This window comes from Amphibalanus amphitrite, unplaced genomic scaffold (genome assembly GCF_019059575.1).
Source record: "Amphibalanus amphitrite isolate SeventyFive unplaced genomic scaffold, NRLGWU_Aamphi_draft 000284F_arrow, whole genome shotgun sequence".
In the NCBI taxonomy this organism is placed as follows: domain Eukaryota; kingdom Metazoa; phylum Arthropoda; class Thecostraca; order Balanomorpha; family Balanidae; genus Amphibalanus; species Amphibalanus amphitrite.
Window position 1 is genome coordinate 54,612 of NW_024881779.1, and position 20,493 is coordinate 75,104.

The following is a 20,493-nucleotide window of genomic DNA, read 5'->3' on the forward strand; positions in this document are numbered from 1 at the left end:
AATGATAATTGGAGATAAAAAGGTATCTTTTCATTTTGAAAGTGTAAAAGCACAGTAGGGGAAAGTGGGGTAAGACGGTCAGGGTAGGTAAGACGGGCACCCCTTCTGCAGACCAAACCAATAGCGGTACGAGCGAGAAAAATTAGGACCAGAATTGCCTTTCCCACTACACACCACCATTGAAGTCTGTTGAATTTGTGTTCAGTCGATAATCTTTTATTTTGATTTCTTTAAAACATTCATTTCATTGAAAACATCCACAATGTATTGTGCAAGCTTTTGTGTGCAGCACTATAGAGTTAAAAGCTCGCAATCACTTGTGGTACACACGTATGCCACCAGTGTTCATTTACCGCGGATTTGCTTTGTCTGCGTTAAAGGGACCCTCCCACCTTCAAAAAAGTTAATGAATTGGCATGAAAGTGATGTCGCTCGGTTCAGGAAGAGCGAAAACGAATATCTACCAAATTTCATCAAAAAATATTCACCGGTTTTCAAGATATTAGACTTTTACTATTGTTTACTTTCTGGGATCTCCGCTGTTCCTAGCGACTTTATTTGAAAGTGCGGCATTTGTTGCGCGCAAAGCAGCATATACCGCCGCGTGCTACCAAACGTTTTAGTAAAAGATTTAAAAATCGTTAGACCTCCGCTGACGTCACAAATTCTAAGGGGGCATACCAATGCATTAGCCCCTTAGAATCCGAAAACTGCAAGTTTGAAATTCCATATCTCCGAATTAAAGCATTTTTCAATGTTGTGAGTGCCCAAACCGGTATTTTCAGGCCATGGCCACCAATTTGGCTATCTCAACTCAAAACTAATGTTAAGGTGGGAGGGTCCCTTTAAATTGTCCACAGTGAAAAATCGTGCTGAAATTCTGACGAGGTTGGGGTAAGACGGGCAACTATGGATCCAATGGGTCTGTAATGGTGAAAACATTTTTGTTGCTGTAGGAAAAAAGAAGCATTTTTAATAAGAATCTGTTCGATTCCGATAGGGGAAGGAGGGTGAATTGCGCCACCCTTAGGAAAAACGCTAATTGTAAGAAAACCACTGGAGATATAAGCATGCACTGGTAACCATTTTAAAGAGGAACTCATTGGCTACGATTTAAGAGCCTCCCGATCAATTAAGAATGTTTCGTTTGCTTCCGACAGCTGCTTTTTCAGAAACATGCAAAAGGGCGCATTTGCCAACAACTGCTGTAAATTGCGCCAGGGGGATGGCGCAATTAGAGCCCAATTGCGCCCTATACTTTAACATGGCTAAGCGAATGAGACGACGGAATGCATACACCCCGGCAGTCTAATGTCATTGCGGCTGCTTTAACATTCATACTGTTATTCACGCTGGTTAAATAATAAATGTAGGTGTAAATCGCGATGTTTTTTGCCTAGGTAGATCACTTTACATGTGTCCATACGCTTGTAAAAGTGCAACGAAAGCGTTTACTGTAACGGACTAAATATATGTGAACGTATGCGCCTATACGGTTACATTTTCAATAGTTTCTCTCAAAATTAATAACTTTTATCGTTTCGACAGCTTTATGACATCAGTTTTTACTTTTTTATCATAGCTGTCACCTCTCACGCCTGAGTCCATGTTGAAAATGTCGTATTTTGTCAATTACACCACAAGTTCGTAGCCTAAATGCCAGCTGCATTATTAGTATGACGAGAGAAATAATTTGCGGACTGACGACAGCGGGTTGCTCCCCTGCCTGACATTAAACTCCTTTTTTATTGCAATAAGTTAATGATGCATTCATACTGTCGTGATACAACAGCTACACCATTATTCTATTTGCGCCCCCCTGGCGCAATTGCCATGGGCGCAATTAAAATTGAGGTACTTTCTAATAAAAGCGTAGAAGTTATCATAAAGATGTTGAAGGATGTTAACTGTTTCAGTGAAATATAATGAAGAAAAGGTTTTCTTTCTAAATATCACTCTGAAAATCACACAAATATCACAAATTTTTATAGCCAAGGGTTCAAAACACTGCAAAAAAGTTAAGACAACGCCGTAATATCTTTGATGGCGTAATGAGCCTTGCTGATTGGCTTCATCGGAGAGCTTGGGCCATAAAAGGAACTATCAAGTGAGGAAAATAATGTTTTCGAACACAAAATTCAAAACATGCCATTAAGTCCGTGGGAATTTTGGTGGGCGCAATTGGTTAGGAGGGCGCAATACACCCACTTTCCCCTACTCGCAGACATGTTAGAAATACTTCTTCGGCACAGTTTATTCTCGAATAATGAATGTGAAAAATTGTTCTACATGGCTTCTGAACTAGGGCCTATAGGTAGGTATACGAGCATACGCCTTCTGCACGAATCTCGTATACTGCCATTTCCGAAGCACTTGAGACCAACGAGCGACTGTATCAATGCGGCTAATCTCAGGCATTTGTTGCGAGCTGTGCTGGTCGGTGAGAGAAGCTGGCCGTCTTGCCCTACCCATGTGACCGTCTTACCCCTTGGGGTGGGGTAAGACGGGTTTTTGCAAGGTTTGGCAAAAATAGCTGCAGTTTATTTGTTGAATCAGGTCTAAGTCTCATCTTCTGGCAAATGGAAGTTAAATGTCTAAAAAAGGTTTTCACTCAGTTTCCCGTTTCTATGATGTTTCTAACCGGCCGAAAATAGCTCCAAAGTTAAGGTGCCGTCTTACCCCACTTTCCCCTAAGCCCCCTAAGTGGCGATAGTTTTTACACATTTTCCGCAGAAGCCTGCTCGAACGGTCTGAGAAATATTCCCCGATGAGGAAAAAAACGAAGCGGTCTGTCCAAACGCAGCTTTTTTTTTGCTGTGCTGGGAGTATGCTGAAAGGGACCCTCCCACCAGCGGCGTATTTAGAAAATCGCGAAGGGGGGGGGGCCAAGGGTTTGGAGGGCGCCACCTCACCCAAGGAGGGCGCCATACGGTCGCGAGATAAAAAATCGCTCAGCGGGGTGGGGGGGGGGGGGGTTTGGGAGGCGTTTTTTTACCATGCCACCAGTTTTTTTTTTTGCGTAACCTCGTATAGGTCGTGCTGCATTGATTTTGCATCGTGTGTATTCTTTATACTCCAGGTCACAAAAGGTCAAGTGTTCTTGAAATGCTGCGCCGAAGGCGCGCGAAATTTTTGAAAACAACCTTTTCCTCCGCTTTTTAGGCACGCCTTTTATACGATCACCGTTCAAAGCTCCTCTCGCTCTTTTACTAAATTTGGAGGTATAAAAAATACCTAAGGTTTGGTCGGGCCGCTGCCACACAAACTGTATAGAAAGCTTGGCTCATGGGTGTCGATGTATAAAAGTTTATTGGCGGTGGCATATCTACGCACCAGATCACCGTATCGGATTGATACCGGAGCGCGAGATGCGTAAACATCATCCAAATTACTTCAGACCAGCCTTCATAGCCTTCTCACAGATGACAGATGCATACAGTGTACCCACATAACCAGTTTCAATCACCGAAACTTCAGATGCCTGCTGTTGCGGCCGAACCTGTTGACAATACTTAATCGTAATCCATATAGATGCCATGATGCACGTAAAGTAGGATCAATCCGTTAAGACCAAAGACGTGTTTTATGCATCGTAGAGCGTAGATAGTTTTGGTAGGTATAGGTACTTCATTCATTGTGCTGAATGCACGTTCATTTGTGGCAGTTTTCACAGGCAAGACATCAACTATGTGCAATAGAACGACTAAGTTGAAAAACATGCCAAAGGAGTAAATAAATGATAAGAGGGCAGCGATCAACGGATGTTGCCAATAGGTAGAAGGGCTGCGATCCACAGGAGGGCGCTAATAGGTAGGAGAGCCCCGATCAACATCCCGAGTTTCGATAGTAGGGCACCGATAGGTAGGAAGTTGGCGAGCAGCAGGAGGGCGCCAATGGATAGAAGGGCAGCGATCAACAGGAGGGCACCAATAGGTAGGAGGGCCCCGATCAACAATCAACAGGAGGGCGCCACCAGGTAAGAGGGTGGCGAGGAACAGGAGAGCACCAATAGGAGGGTGGCGATCAACAAGAGGTCGCCAATAGGTGGGAGGGCGGTCATCAACTGGAAGTCGTTAATGAGCGGAAGGGTGACGATTAAAATGGGGGTGGCAATGGTGAGGAGGGCGCCTTTGCTCAAGAGGATGACACGAACAGGAGGGCGTCTGTGCGGAGGGCGCTGGTCAACAGGAAGGTACCAGTGGATAGGAGGGCGGTGATCAACAGGAGGGTGCCAGTGGTTAGGAGGGCGGCGATCAACACGAGGGCGCCAATAAGAGAAGGGCCCCGATTAACATTCAACAGGAAGGACTAGGGAACCAATAGGTAGGAGGGCGGCACTGAACAATAGGGTGCCAAAAAGGAGAAAGGCGGCCTTGAAAATTTCACATGAGGGCGCAATAGGTAGGAGAGCGCCAATAATTATGAGGACGCCGATCAGCAGAAGGGCGGCAATATGTAGCAGGGTGGCGACCTACAGGAGGGCGCCTTCGGGTGAGAGGGCGCTTATTTACGGGACAGCGGCTTACATAGGCGACCACCGTTACGCTTAGAGAGCTACAGCCTACAAATGTGGTTGGAGGGCGCCCGAGGGAGCCCTCCAACCGTATTTAGAGGGCGTATTTGGAATGGGCGTCCTCCGAGGGCGCCCTCCATCCGTATTTTCCCTGTAAACACATTCGCGATTGGAGGGCGCCCTCCAGTCGCGATTGTTTTTCGATTCGATTATATCACAATTGCATTTGCGATTGGAGGGCGCCTTTAGGCGCCCTCCAATCGCAAAGGGCGCCGAACAAGGGGGGGGGGCATGGCCCAGTGGCCCCCCTGCCTACGCCCCTGCCTCCCACCTTCAAAAAAAGTTAATGAATTGGCATGAAAGTGGAGTCGCTCGGTTCAGAAAGAGCAAACACGAATATCTACCAAATCTCAGCGAAAAATATTCACCGGTTTTCAAGTTATAAGACTTTTACTTTTGTTTACCTTTTGGGATCTTTGCTGTTCCTAGCGACTTTATTTGGAAGCAACAATTTGGCACCTGAAAGTGCGGCATTTGTTGGGCGCAAAGCAGCATATACCACCGCGTGATACCAAACGTTTTAGTAAAAGATTTAAAATAGTTAGATCTGTGCTGACGTCACACATTCAGAGGGGCATATGCATTAGCTAGCCCCTCTGAATCGAATTGCTGCAACTTTGAAATTAGATATTTTCGATTTGAGGCATTTCTCGATGTTGTGAGTGCTCAAACCGGTAAGTGCAAGCCAGGGACCCCATTTTGGCTATCTCAACTCAAAACTAAGTCAAAGTCAAAAGCCAAAACTCAACTAAAACTGTGATGGCCACTTTAAATGGTATGATGCTCTGTCCGATTTTCCGCGGGATCCTCCCGCTAGCTGGCGCATGTTTCTCATGAGTGACACCGTTTCAAGGACCGCTCGCAACGCCCCGCGCCATTATGCGCGCGTCTCACGGTGGCGCGCGCGGCCACTGACCCGTCTGTCGGCTCAACTGGTCGCGATTATTGCGGCCGGCCGGCCGTCGCCACCGGATCGCGCGGGTTGGCCGCCCCCACCGCTGCGCCGGGGCAATCGTACTTGAAACGCAGGTGGCCGTGCCTGGCGGCGGTGCCGACGGCGGCGCGCGGAGAGCCCCGCTCACCGGCTCGCTCGCTCGCTCGCGCGCTATCGATTTGAACGCGACGGCGGCGGCGCGGCGCGGCTCGACTGACTCGGGCCCTCTGGTGAGCGGAGAGCGCGGCCGGGTCCGGCGCGCCGGGCGCGAGTCAGCTCTGGTGTGCGGTGCGGAGAGGGCGCGCTGTCGACGCCGACGGTCAGATAAGTGCTGCGCTCGCCCGGTGGTCGGCCGCTCAAAGCCAGCAGCTCGGGGACACTCCGCTCGACAGCAGCACATCTAAGGTATGTTGGTAAAACAGCACTGTCTGCTGAGATTTGTCGTGGGACGAATCGGATGCTGCTGGCAAAGGGCAATTTTTTACTTTGTCCGTTGTGGTTGTGTTCTTCGGGGATGATGAGTGTTGGGTCGTCTGAAGTTGCTTCCTGGGCCCTGTGTGAGTTCTTTGATCCGTGTTGACTCTCGCTGGCGCTTCCCGCGGCTCCCCTTCATGCCTGGGCAGCGGACAAAGGCGTGCACCGCCGGCCGCGGCCAGGTTTCCGCTGCACTTCTGACCTTGGCAGCGTCTCGCGAGCCGCTGCCGGCTGTCGGTCGTCTCGGCGGTGTCTGTCTGCCGACCGACCGTGCAGCGGCGGGGATGCCGGCTGGTTTTTGCTCCAATCCTGTGTGCGGGGAATGCGGTGTGGCTGGTATCGGCCGGCCGGTGGCTGTGCGGACAGTCGTCGGGATGAGCTGCGCCGGCAGAGAACCTGTCGCTGGCCAGCTCACCGCTCAGCCTAGCGCTCAGCCAGCCTAGCTCACCGCTGGTCTAGCGCGGCGGCACTCCCCAGACACCTCCCGGGCACACAGCGCGCCGGGGCAGGAATGGGGGCCGCTGTGGCCGCTATGGCCCCATATACCATACATGACTTCATATACGATCAACCTTCACTACCTTGAGGTCTGTTTTGCTGTTGGGCAGCTGTGAGGTCATGTGACGTCATCAAAGGTCACCAAAGGTTTTTGGCCAATAACTCCGTACAGGAACAAGATACAGCCGCGTGGATGGTCTCATTGTGTTCAGCTCGTCAAGACGCATCGAATGCTATGCATGATGACCTCGAGGTCACGTGACCTGAGGTCAACCTTTGACCTTGACCTTTCGAGGTCAAGGTCAAAGGTTATATATAGGTCAAAGGTTATAAGGTTAAGGTTAAGGTTAAGGTCAAAGGTTAAGGTCAAAGGTTATATATATATATATATATATATATATATATATATATATATATATATATATATATATATATATATATATATATATATATATATATAATATACGTCCGATGCTCATTCTATATATTAACGTTTCGAAACATCACTGTTTCATCTTCAGAATATCAAAATTGAGCTAATATGTCGTATCGGTAAGGTTTCAATCGTACATTATCGCTATCGATTCAAAAATGCTCATGTTTCTAAAAGCCAAGAAACTCGAAATTACATTGATTGCACGCGACATTGCGACGAGGACATTCTCTGTATACAGACATAAACACTTCTTCTATGGTGCACAAAACACACAAATGCACACAATATTAAAACACTCCCTATACATATTCAACACGCAATGTTTCCCCCTCCCCACAGCGCGAGTGTGACCGCAGATGAAGATACATCGCGGGACCGCAGGTTGTTTGAGCAAGCACCTTTGTAAACGCAGCAAAAACGCCCGCCGCCAAACGAGAGGATGAGCCTTGCACGTGCAGACCGGAGTCGGTGTGTTACAAACTGACGTGCACGGCACCCTACTCGCTGATCTATAGCGGTGTGCCAAATTTGAGTGTAATCGGCTCGGCCATTTTCGAGATCTGGAAGCGTCACCCTGCACGTGCGCACGTGCAAGCTGTGTCCAATTGCATTGTGCATGGGACCCTATTCGCCGGTCCCTAGCGGTGTACCAAATTCGAGCTCAATCGGCCCAGCCGTTTTCAAGATCTTGAAACGACCCCTCCACGTGCGCACGTGCAGTTGCATCTCAACCGTGACACATGGAAATACATACTAACTGACTTGTGCACGGCACCCTACTGATCGATCTCTAGATGTTTGCCGAATTTGAGTGCAATCGGTCCAGCCGTTTTTGAAATCTGGAAGCGTCACCCTGCACGTGCGCACGTGCAAGATGGGTCCAAACTGACTTGCGCACGGCACCCTACTAATCGGTCTCTAGCGGTGTACCAAATTTGAACTCAATCGGCCCGGCCGTTCTCGAGATCTGGAAGCGTCACCCTGCACGTGCGCACGTGCAGTTGCACCCCAATCGTGGCACATGGAAATACATACTAAATGACTGCAACCTACTGATCGGTATCAAGCGTTATGCCAAATTTGAACACAATCGGTCCAGCCGTTCTCGAGATCTGGAAGCGTCACCCTGCACGTGCGCACGTGCAGTTGCACCCCTACCAAGACACATGGAAATGCATCGCCTGGAAAGTGTCTACCTCCATGCCAAGTTTTAGCGCAATCGGCCCAGTAATTACCGCGAGCTATTGCGCTTATTACAAAACAGGCACCTCTTGGCTTTGCACGTGGAACGTGCGTTAGGGGTCACCCATATGCATCGAGAGTAGCACACTATGTGAAAGAAGGGAAAAAGCTACCCCACACAAAAAAACCGCACGTGTATCAGCCCAGTGGTTGCCGAGATATAAGTCGTACAAAAACGTCCCCACGGCGGCCGGCCGCTATTTAGCAGTAAAATCGTGTCGCATCCTTCTATTAGAGGTATCCCCGTCACCTGTTCGTATACTGTCTGAGCAAAGGCCATACGTTACGGTCCAAACTCCATAGTGAGGCGGACATACGAATTTACGAGAGTTTAGCGACGAAATGATTCACTTAATTGTTAAGTAATGGGTACCATTAGGTAGACCATAAATTTTATCTAGCATCTCACCGTAGATGCAGTAAAAAGTGCTTTACTTTTCAATGTATGTAAAGACTTGCTCAGCTCAATCAGTTCACTCTGTATTGGCTCAAGCCGTATCATGCGAACGCAATACAAACTAGAGCACCGACAGCGCAGCGCTCCCCAACTCACTGCTCGCCCAGTCCACCCGGGCCGCCGCCACGACGGCCCCCCCCCCCCCCGCAAGTAGGCATCCCGCACTGCACCGACAGCCGCGGGCGACCAGCTGACCGGCCAGCTGACCGGCCAGCAGCCGGCGGGCGGCAAGCCACGGATGGCCGACCCGCCGGCGCGGCGAGGGAGGGGAGGGACGCAGCTGAAAGACCCGACTACATATATATCAAAGAATGATACATTATATGTAATCATCGATGACGCGACATAAATCTGCTTTATTGGGTTTAGCGGTGTAGTCTGTGATGCCATCACAATGAAAATAGCCTAGTTTTGTAGAGCATCAAATTCTGATTCCATAACGACTCTCGCTAGTCCATTTTCAATTGTAAATAAGCCTTTTATTGCGATGCAAAGTCCCGAAATGGTGCCGACGGCGGCCGGTCCCCCGATGGTACCATACCATAGATGGTAAACAGGTTAGTTCACATTCCCGCCGCTATGCGGGCGGCGGCGGCGCCACCTGTCCTCGTGTCCGCCTGACACCGTAACGATATAGGTCTGAGCTCAAATCTCGGTAATGTCGTGCTTTTTTACTATATTTCTCAAAAACGGCACCACGTGCAATAAAGTTGTATATATCATTGGAAAGAGCATCAAAAGTTGTATAACCTATCAACTTTTCACATAAATATATCTCAACTGTAAAAAGTTATTAAGCAGCAAAGACGCTCCCATTGACTTTCCATGTTAAAATTTTTCATTTTTAAACGAGCCTAAAAAGAACAAACGAATTTGCACAGCTTAAAGAAGCATAACAACATGTTCTATGGTCTTTTCTCAACAAGTCCTGGAAGTTTAAACAAAATCGTATCATATAATTTTGTACAATGAGCGAATGAAAAAGTCTCTGCAAAAATGCCCATTGACTTAACATGGGGAGCGAAAAAAGTTCAACTTTGACCTCGTGCAAAGTCACGTTACGAAGTTCTGAGGGGTATACGGCGCACACTAGCGTGTACCCAAACGTGTTTGCCATAAAATGCTGGGAAGAAAACCACCTCTTCCTTGGCTCGTTTTCCCGCTATTCGCGATCGCGCAAAAAGTGTCCAAAACCCCATTGACTTAACATGGGGAAAATGGAATCGCACGTGCCACGTGCCACGAGGTTTTAAGCGAGTAGCGACCGAAGCCATCAGGTAGATCGCCCCCGGGAGCCCATACACTGAAATTTTTAAGAAAATCGAGCCACAAGTTTAGGCCTGACCCAAGTTGCCCCAATTCGCGGCCAGACTTGCAAAACATAGCCCGGAGACGGACCGCTCCGGTTGTTTTTCAATAGAAAAACACAATTCTAACGAATAGTGTTTGTCTTTTCAAACAACCTGCGGTTACCAGCATCTGCGATGCTGGGCTCCGCATCGCGGGACCGCAGGTTGTTTGAGCAAGCACCTCTGTAACGCCGCCAAAACACCCGCCGCCAAACGAGAGGATGAGCCTTGCACGTGCAGACCAGAGTGGGTGTGCTACGAACTGACGTGCACTGCACTCTAACCTCTGTAACCCACTCACCCGTGCACGCAGCAAAAACGCCCGCCGCCAAACGGAGGACGAGCCTTGCACGTGCAGACCCGAGTGGGTGTGCTACGAACCGACGTGCACGACACTACTAACCGCTATCATCGTGCTTACCTTGCTAAGGCGCGTCGAATGATATTTTTTTTGTTTGGTTTAGGTCAACCTAAGGTATTGACCTCGGGTCAAGGGCAGGTCAGAGCCCCTCAGGTCATGAGGCTGGTCGAAGGAGGTCATATCGCATACCATTTGATTCGGCAGGTCTTTCAGAGTCCATTTGTAGCTTTTTCGACTCCCTAGCTCAATTTTAGCAGGAGTTATTGACAGAAAACTCCTTTGACTATAGTGACGTCATAAATGACGTTACGCAATGTCAACAATTAAAAATAGAACATTGGACCTTGCAAGGAATGCATGAAATCACGATTTCATGCGCTTGAGATAGTTTTAGATCATTTCCAGCGCCAAAATACCAGTTTTCATATTTCCCCATTGACTTATAATAGTGAGGTCACATGACCGACCTGACCTCATGTGACCTTTGAAAAATACGAGTTATACAAGTTGGACATCCTGGGAGGCTACTACGTCCTGTAAGTTTCATCTTTCTGTGAAAGTTCCTCTGGTACTGAGGGCGGTGCGAAGTTGCGACCTCTGAGGACAGTGCAGAAGTTCACTTATGACGTCATAGGTCAGTGACCTTACGTAACCAGAAAATGTGGTCGAAGTCATAAGATCCGGCTTAAATCATAGGTTAGGTATTCCAAGTTTCAGCACTTTTGTCTCCGGCGTGTCCCGAGCTATCACGAAAAACCCTATGGGAAGAGGCGGGTGCTGCCCCTCTGCCGGCGAGGGTTAATCAATATTGACGCAATGGTGACGTCACGGTCGCCGTCGACGTCACCATTCGAATCAGAGTCATTGAATTGTGCCGAATATCAAGTTTAAGATTGATGCTTCAACGGATCTGTATATCAGTCGAAAACACCTTACATTCCTTTTTACTCGCTAGATGGCAGAAGCGTCAAACGCCTGAATGTATGCTGTGCCGCAATGCCGGCTCTATTGTATATAACCGCCTAAATAAATGGCGGAGTAATGAGGGATCCGGGAAAACCACTATCTCTTTAGAACTGATGACTCGCACGAGACTGGAGCTTTTGAGGACGATTATCGAGTATGGTAAATGCGTCTGGCATTTTAGCCAAACATTCCGTTTTACTCGCTAGATGACGCAGAAGTGTCAAACGCCTGAAAGCATGTTGCGCCGGAGTGCCACCTCTTCTGTATGCAGCCGCATGGATGAAGATTTAAGCGCAATTGGCGCAGCCGTTCTCGCCGGTGTGTGCCTACATAGAGGTCCAACCATGCCGCTGAAATTGATCTATCATACAAAGCTTTATAACAATGCGCGTAGTGATTTTCTTAACAAACGCAAAAAAGCTAATAGGTGTGGCTAAAAACACCTTCGCCCCACTCGGGCGGAGGTTAATGTGTTTTGGTAGCAAACTCGCCGATTGTTCCCTGTTCGAGTCTTCTACTGCAATCACAAACACATTTCGATTCGCGGCCAACCATGCAAAACATAGCCCGGTGAAGGACTGCTCCGGTTGTTTTTTTCAATAGAAAAGCACAATTCTAACGAATGGTGTTTGTCTAATGAAGAAACAACCTGCGGTTACCCGCCGCCAAACGAGAGGATGAGATTGGCACGTGCAGACCGGAGTGGGTGTGCTACGAACTGACGAACAGGACACTCTACTAACCACTCTAGCGGTGTGCAAAATTTGAGTGCAATCGGCCCGGCCATTTTCGAGATATTGAAGCGGCACCCTTCACGTGCGCACGTGCAAGCTGGGTCCCAACTGACTTGTGCACGGCACTCTAGTTGCCGGTCTCTAGCGGTGTACCGAATTTAAGCTCAATCGGCCCAGCCGTTTTCAAGATCCGGAAGCGACCCCTACAAGTGCGCACGTGCAGTTGCACCCCAACCGTGACACATGAATATACATACTAACTGACTTGTGCACAGCACCCTACTAACCAGTCTCTAAAGGTGTGCCGAACTTGAATGCAATCGGCCAAGCCGTTCCTGAGATCTGGAAACGTCACCCTGCACGTGCGCACGTGCAACTTGGGGCCCAGCTGACCTGTGGAAGGCACCATACTGCGCGGTCTCTAGCGGTGTGCCAAATCTAAGCACAATCGGCCCGGCCGTTCTCGAGATCTGGAAGCGTCACCCTGCACGTGCGCACGTGCAGTTGCACCCCAGCCGTAGCACATGGAAAGGCATGGTCCGGCGGGTGCCTACATCCTTGTGTATGTAGTTTCAGCAGAATCTCACCAGTAATTACCGTGTTATTGTCATCACAACAAAAGTGACCCCTCTCCGTTTTACACGTGTCACGTGCAGTAGGGGTCACCCGCATGCTTCGTCCATAGTAAAATACTTCTCCGGAAGGGTATACGCAACCCCATACAAAAAACCGCAAGTGTATCGGTCCAGCGGTTGCGGAGATAGGTCGTACAAAAACGTCCTCACGGCTGCCGGCCGCTAATATTCAGCATTAAATTCGTGTCGCATCCTTCTATGGGAGGTATCCCCGTCACCTGTTCGTATACTGTCTGAGTCAAGACCATATATAGGTTTGAGCTCAAATCTCGGTAATGTCGTGCTTTTTTACTTAATTCCTCAAAAACGGCACGACGTGCAATAACGTTCTATATATCATTGGAAAGAGCATCAAAAGTTGTATAACCTATCAACTTTTCACTTAAATATATCTCAAATGTAAAAAGTTATTAAGCAACAAAGACGCTCCCATTGACTTTCCATGTTAAATTTTTTCATTTGTAAAGAAGCCTAAAGACAACAAACGAATTCTGACAGCTTAACGAAACATAACAACATGTTCTATGGTCTTTTCTCAACAAGTTCTGAAAGTTTAAACAAAATCGTATCATATAATTTTGTACAATGAACGAATGAAAATGTCTCTGCAAAAACGCCCATTGACTTAATTAACATGGGGAGCGAAAAAAGTTCAACTTTGACCTCGTGCAAAGACACGTTACGAAATTCTGAGGGGTATAGTACGGCGCACACTAGCGTGTACCCAAACGTGTTTGCCATAAAATTCTAGGAAGAAAACCACCTGCTTCTTGGCTCGTTTTCCCGCTATTGGCGATCGCGCAAAAAAGTGTCCAAAACCCCATTGACTTAACATGGGGAAAATGAAATCGCACGTGCCACGTGCCACGAGGTTTAAAGCGAGTAGCGACCGGTGCCATCAGGTAGCTCGCCTGCGGGAGCCCATACCCTGAAATTTTTACGAAGATTGAGCGATTCGTTTAGGAGAGGCTCAACTTGTCTCGATTCGCTGCCAGACATGCAAAACATAGCCCGGAGAAGGACCGCTCCGGTTGTTTTTCAATAGAAAAACACAATTCTAACGAATAGTGTTTGTCTTTTCAAACAACCTGCGGTTACCTACCAAGACACGTGGAAATGCATCGCCTGGAATGTGTCTACCTCCATGCCAAGTTTTAGCGCAATCGGCCCAGTAATTACCGCGAGCTATTGCACTTATTACAAAACAGGCACCTCTTGGCTTTGCACGTGGAACGTGCGTTAGGGGTCACCCATATGCATCGAGAGTAGCACACTATGTGAAAGAAGGAAAAAAGCTACCCAACACAAAAAACCGCACGTGTATCAGCCCAGTGGTTGCCGAGATATAAGTCGTACAAAAACGTCCCCACGGCGGCCGGCCGCTATTTAGCAGTAAAATCGTGTCGCATCCTTCTATGGGAGGTATCCCCGTCACCTGTTCGTATACTGTCTGAGCAAAGACCATACGTTACGGTCCAAACTCCATAGTGAGGCGGACATACGAATTTACGAGAGTTTAGCGACGAAATGATTCACTTAATTGTTAAGTAATGGGTACCATTAGGTAGACCATAAATTTTATCTAGCATCTCACCGTAGATGCAGTAAAAAGTGCTTTACTTTTCAATGTATATAAAGACTTGCTCAGCTCAATCAGTTCACTCTGTATTGGCTCAAGCCGTATCATGCGAACGCAATGCAAACTAGAGCACCGACAGCGCAGCGCTCCCCAACTCACTGCTCGCCCAGTCCACCCGGGCCGCCGCCACGACGGCCCCCCGCAAGTAGGCATCCCGCACTGCACCGACAGCCGCGGGCGACCAGCTGACCGGCCAGCTGACCGGCCAGCAGCCGGCGGGCGGCAGGGCGCGGATGGCCGACCCGCCGGCGCGGCGAGGGAGGGGAGGAACGCAGCTGAAAGACCCGACTACATATATATATCAAAGAAACATTATATGTAATCATCGATGACGCGACATAAATCTGCTTTATTGGGGTTAGCGGTGTAGTCTGTGATGCCATCACAATGAAAATAGGCGCCTAGTTTTGTACAGCATCAAATTCTGATTCCATAACGACTCTCGCTAGTCCATTTTCAATTGTAAATAAGCCTTTTATTGCGATGCAAAGTCCCGAAATGGTGCCGACGGCGGCCGGTCCCCCGATGGTACCATACCATAGATGGTAAACAGGTTAGTTCACATTCCCGCCGCTATGCGGGCGGCGGCGGCGCCACCTGTCCTCGTGTCCGCCTGACACCGTAACGATATAGGTCTGAGCTCAAATCTCGGTAATGTCGTGCTTTTTTACTATATTTCTCAAAAACGGCACCACGTGCAATAAAGTTGTATATATCATTGGAAAGAGCATCAAAAGTTGTATAAAATATCAACTTTTCACTTGAATATGTCTTCAAGGTACAAAGTTATTAAGCACCAAAGACGCTCCCATTGACTTTCCATGTTAAAATTTTTCATTTTTAAAGAAGCCTAAAGACAACAAACGAATTTGCACAGCTTAAAGAAGCATAACAACATGTTCTATGGTCTTTTCTCAACAAGTCCTGAAAGTTTAAACAAAATCGTATCATATAATTTTGTACAATGAGCGAATGAAAAAGTCTCTGCAAAAACGCCCATTGACTTAACATGGGGAGCGAAAAAAGTTCAACTTTGACCTCGTGCAAAGACACGTTACGAAGTTCTGAGGGGTATACGGAGCACACTAGCGTGTACCTGAACGTGTTTGCCATAAAATGCTGGGAAGAAAACCACCTCCTTCTTGGCTCGTTTTCCCGCTATTCGCGATCGCGCAAAAAGTGTCCCAAACCCCCATTGACTTACTATGGGAAAAATGGAATCGCACGTGCCACGTGCCACGAGGTTTTAAGCGAGTAGCGACCGGTGCCATCAGGTAGATCGCCTCCGGGAGCCCATACACTGAAATTTTTAAGAAAATCGAGCCACAAGTTTAGGCCTGACCCAAGTTGCCCCAATTCGCGGCCAGACTTGCAAAACATAGCCCGGAGAAGGACCGCTCCGGTTGTTTTTCAATAGAAAAACACAATTCTAACGAATAGTGTTTGTCTTTTCAAACAACCTGCGGTTACCCAGCATCTGCGATGCTGGGCTCCGCATCGCGGGACCGCAGGTTGTTTGAGCAAGCACCTTTGTAAACGCAGCAAAAACGCCCGCCGCCAAACGAGAGGATGAGCCTTGCACGTGCAGACCGGAGTCGGTGTGCTACAAACTGACGTGCACGGCACCCTACTCGCTGATCTATAGCGGTGTGCCAAATTTGAGTGTAATCGGCTCGGCCATTTTCGAGATCTGGAAGCGTCACCCTGCACGTGCGCACGTGCAAGCTGTGTCCAATTGCATTGTGCATGGGACCCTATTCGCCGGTCTCTAGCGGTGTACCAAATTCGAGCTCAATCGGCCCAGCCGTTTTCAAGATCTTGAAACGACCCCTCCACGTGCGCACGTGCAGTTGCATCTCAACCGTGACACATGGAAATACATACTAACTGACTTGTGCACGGCACCCTACTGATCGATCTCTAGATGTTTGCCGAATTTGAGTGCAATCGGTCCAGCCGTTCTTGAGATCTGGAAGCGCCACCCTGCACGTGCGCACGTGCAAGATGGGTCCAAACTGACTTGCGCACGGCAGTCGGCACCCTACTAATCGGTCTCTAGCGGTGTACCAAATTTGAACTCAATCGGCCCGGCCGTTCTCGAGATCTGGAAGCGTCACCCTGCACGTGCGCACGTGCAGTTGCACCCCAATCGTGGCACATGGAAATACATACTAAATGACTGCAACCTACTGATCGGTATCAAGCGTTATGCCAAATTTGAACACAATCGGTCCAGCCGTTCTCGAGATCTGGAAGCGTCACCCTGCACGTGCGCACGTGCAGTTGCACCCCTACCAAGACACATGGAAATGCATCGCCTGGAAAGTGTCTACCTCCATGCCAAGTTTTAGCGCAATCGGCCCAGTAATTACCGCGAGCTATTGCGCTTATTACAAAACAGGCACCTCTTGGCTTTGCACGTGGAACGTGCGTTAGGGGTCACCCATATGCATCGAGAGTAGCACACTATGTGAAAGAAGGGAAAAAGCTACCCCACACAAAAAACCGCACGTGTATCAGCCCAGTGGTTGCCGAGATATAAGTCGTACAAAAACGTCCCCACGGCGGCCGGCCGCTATTTAGCAGTAAAATCGTGTCGCATCCTTCTATGGGAGGTATCCCCGTCACCTGTTCGTATACTGTCTGAGCAAAGGCCATTATACGTTACGGTCCAAACTCCATAGTGAGGCGGACATACGAATTTACGAGAGTTTAGCGACGAAATGATTCACTTAATTGTTAAGTAATGGGTACCATTAGACCATAAATTTTGTCTAGCATCTCACCGTAGATGCAGTAAAAAGTGCTTTACTTTTCAATGTATATAAAGACTTGCTCAGCTCAATCAGTTCACTCTGTATTGGCTCAAGCCGTATCATGCGAACGCAATACAAACTAGAGCACCGACGACAGCGCAGCGCTCCCCAACTCATTGCTCGCCCAGTCCACCCGGGCCGCCGCCACGACGGCCCCCGCAAGTAGGCATCCCGCACTGCACCGACAGCCGCGGGCGACCAGCTGACCGGCCAGCAGCCGGCGGGCGGCAAGCCGCGGATGGCCGACCCGCCGGCGCGGCGAGGGAGGGGAGGGACGCAGCTGAAAGACCCGACTACATATATATCAAAGAAACATTATATGTAATCATCGATGACGCGACATAAATCTGCTTTATTGGGTTTAGCGGTGTAGTCTGTGATGCCATCACAATGAAAATAGCCTAGTTTTGTAGAGCATCAAATTCTGATTCCATAACGACTCTCGCTAGTCCATTTTCAATTGTAAATAAGCCTTTTATTGCGATGCAAAGTCCCGAAATGGTGCCGACGGCGGCCGGTCCCCCGATGGTACCATACCATAGATCAGAGGGCTGTCCACGGGCCCTGTGTGCGGTCGGACCGCACACAGCCTCCAAGCTCCGCCCACTGCGTCCCTACGTCAGCCTTCCGTCACCGCACACAGCGATCGCTGTGGCCGGTCGGGACTGGCCACAGCGGACCGTCCACCGCACGCAGCCGTGACGTCAGAACCGCCTACCCATCCCCAACCCCCACGCCTGCTGGACGCACCGCACACAGCGCACGCAGCAGTGTGCGGTGCCCGTGAACACCCCTCTGGTAAACAGGTTAGTTCACATTCCCGCCGCTATGCGGGCGGCGGCGGCGCCACCTGTCCTCGTGTCCGCCTGACACCGTAACGATATAGGTCTGAGCTCAAATCTCGGTAATGTCGTGCTTTTTTACTATATTTCTCAAAAACGGCACCACGTGCAATAAAGTTGTATATATCATTGGAAAGAGCATCAAAAGTTGTATAACCTATCAACTTTTCACTTAAATATATCTCAACTGTAAAAAGTTATTAAGCAGCAAAGACGCTCCCATTCACTTTCCATGTTAAAATTTTTCATTTTTAAACGAGCCTAAAAAGAACAAACGAATTTGCACAGCTTAAAGAAGCATAACAACATGTTCTATGGTCTTTTTTCAACAAGTCCTGAAAGTTTAAACAAAATCGTATCATATAATTTTGTACAATGAGCGAATGAAAAAGTCTCTGCAAAAACGCCCATTGACTTAACATGGGGAGCGAAAAAAGTTCAACTTTGACCTCGTGCAAAGACACGTTCCGAAGTTCTGAGGGGTATACGGCGCACACTAGCGTGTACCCAAACGTGTTTGCCATAAAATGCTGGGAAGAAAACCACCTCTTCCTTGGCTCGTTTTCCCGCCATTGGCGATCGCGCAAAAAGTGTCCAAAACCCCGTTGACTTAACATGGGGAAAATGGAATCGCACGTGCCACGTGCCACGAGGTTTTAAGCGAGTAGCGACCGGTGCCATCAGGTAGATCGCCTCCGGGAGCCCATACCCTGAACTTTTTACGAAGATTGATGGATTAGTCTAGGCCTGACCCAAGTTGCCCCAATTCGCGGCCAGACTTGCAAAACATAGCCCGGACAAGGACCGCTCCGGTTGTTTTTCAATAGAAAAACACAATTCTAACGAATAGTGTTTGTCTTTTCAAACAACCTGCGGTTACCAGCATCTGCGATGCTGGGCTCCGCATCGCGGGACCGCAGGTTGTTTGAGCAAGCACCTTTGTAAACGCAGCAAAAACGCCCGCCGCCAAACGAGAGGATGAGCCTTGCACGTGCAGACCGGAGTCGGTGTGCTAACCGGAGTCGGTGTGCTATCTTGAATCTAATGAAACAACAACCTGCGGTTAAGACAAATATGGCGCCTTGCGGCAAGTGTGGTGTATTCATATCTGCCGTTTAAGCAGCCATCCCTCAATCAAAGCGCATCCTAATCGTCCCATGTTCGATAAAGTTACGCACATTCTGTGATTGTGGCAAAAATGGCGCTTTGAGACAAACGTGGCGCACTGCGACAAACGTGGCGCATTTGTTCCTGTCGCTTAACAATTTTATCCACCCACCAAAGTCTAGCCCAATTGGACTTAAACTGACAAAGTTATGTTCATTTGAATATTTCACTATAAAATATCTCCGCAACGGAGGTGCCCAAATTTGCACGTGTGCCACGTGACCGCCGTTAGTGTAAGGAGGACTTGTCCCCTCACTGATTGCACTATTTCAGTGTTCCTGGCTTGTGCTGTTTTCGTGCTATTAGGCCACAAATCGGCAAACACACGATAATCTGGGAGGTACGCGACTCAAACACGTGGCCACGTGGCACGTGCCGGACCTCTGATAGCTTTACCGTTCACGCCACGTGATGACCCATCGACGTGGCCATCAGCATGTAAAAGATGACCCCGGCCGGTGTCACCGTCTCTGAACAGTGGACGGCTAAACTCGAAAAACGGGAAAATTTTAGGAAATTTCACCTTTCGAACATATAATTTCCCCAGAATTTTAAATTTTTCATTTTACAAAAAATCCGAGATAGCAGTTTTTTAGCCCCCTTCATTCTGTGCCTAAACCCGTTTTCAAATCGACCCTATCACAAAAACTGACGGCCTGACGGCTATTTCCCCCACTCCTTGCATTTCACAATGCTAGTATACTTAAGCACCAAAATTGACCCCGTGCCACGGCACGTGCAATAGCACGTGCGACACGTGACCACTAGTGCGACAAGCTGGACTCATCTGCTCACCGGCTGCACTGATTTGGTGTCGCTAGTTGAAGTCGTTTCCACGCCATAGGACCCCAAGTAGGCCAATGTCGGATTTTCCCGGAGGTTACCCCATCAAACACGTTTGCACGTGGCACGTGCTTTTCAATCGCCCCATATCTGACCCATACCTTGTGGTAGCCGATACCCCGGGGCACAACATACTGGAACATTTTCAAAATCTAACGTGGAAATTTTTGACAAAATCGATTTGAAAATAATATTTCGAAATCGCCATAGGCTCAACATGGAGTAACTGTTTGTGACGATTACCCGAAATTTTGTCAATTATATTTTAAGTAATTACCACCGTCAGTTGGGGTGCCAGCCCGAGATTCGACCCTAAAAATATCAGCAAATATAATTGACGAAATTTTTCGCAAATCGCATTTTAATTTTTTCCCATGTTAACCCTATGGGAAAATGCACGTGCCGATTACCCCAAAACGGGTCATTATATTTCAAAACGAAGCATAACAACATGTTCTATGGTCGTTTCTCAACAGGTCCTGAAAGTTTAAACAAAATCGTATCATATAATTTTGGGCAATGAACGA

At 48.4% G+C, this 20,493-nt stretch overlaps 1 protein-coding gene across 2 annotated transcripts in view; it reads left to right on the plus strand.

Moving 5' to 3' along the window:
* The first annotated feature begins 5,446 nt into the window (after positions 1-5,446).
* Positions 5,447-20,493, plus strand: part of LOC122387364 (proteoglycan 4-like) — a 136,124-nt gene continuing 121,077 nt past the window's right edge. The window contains exon 1 of one of the 2 annotated variants that reach the window (XM_043377487.1): positions 5,447-5,912. The gene's annotated coding sequence lies outside the window, so the exon portion shown is untranslated. The remainder of the gene's footprint in view (positions 5,913-20,493) is intronic. The other variant, XM_043377489.1, reaches the window with a different exon arrangement.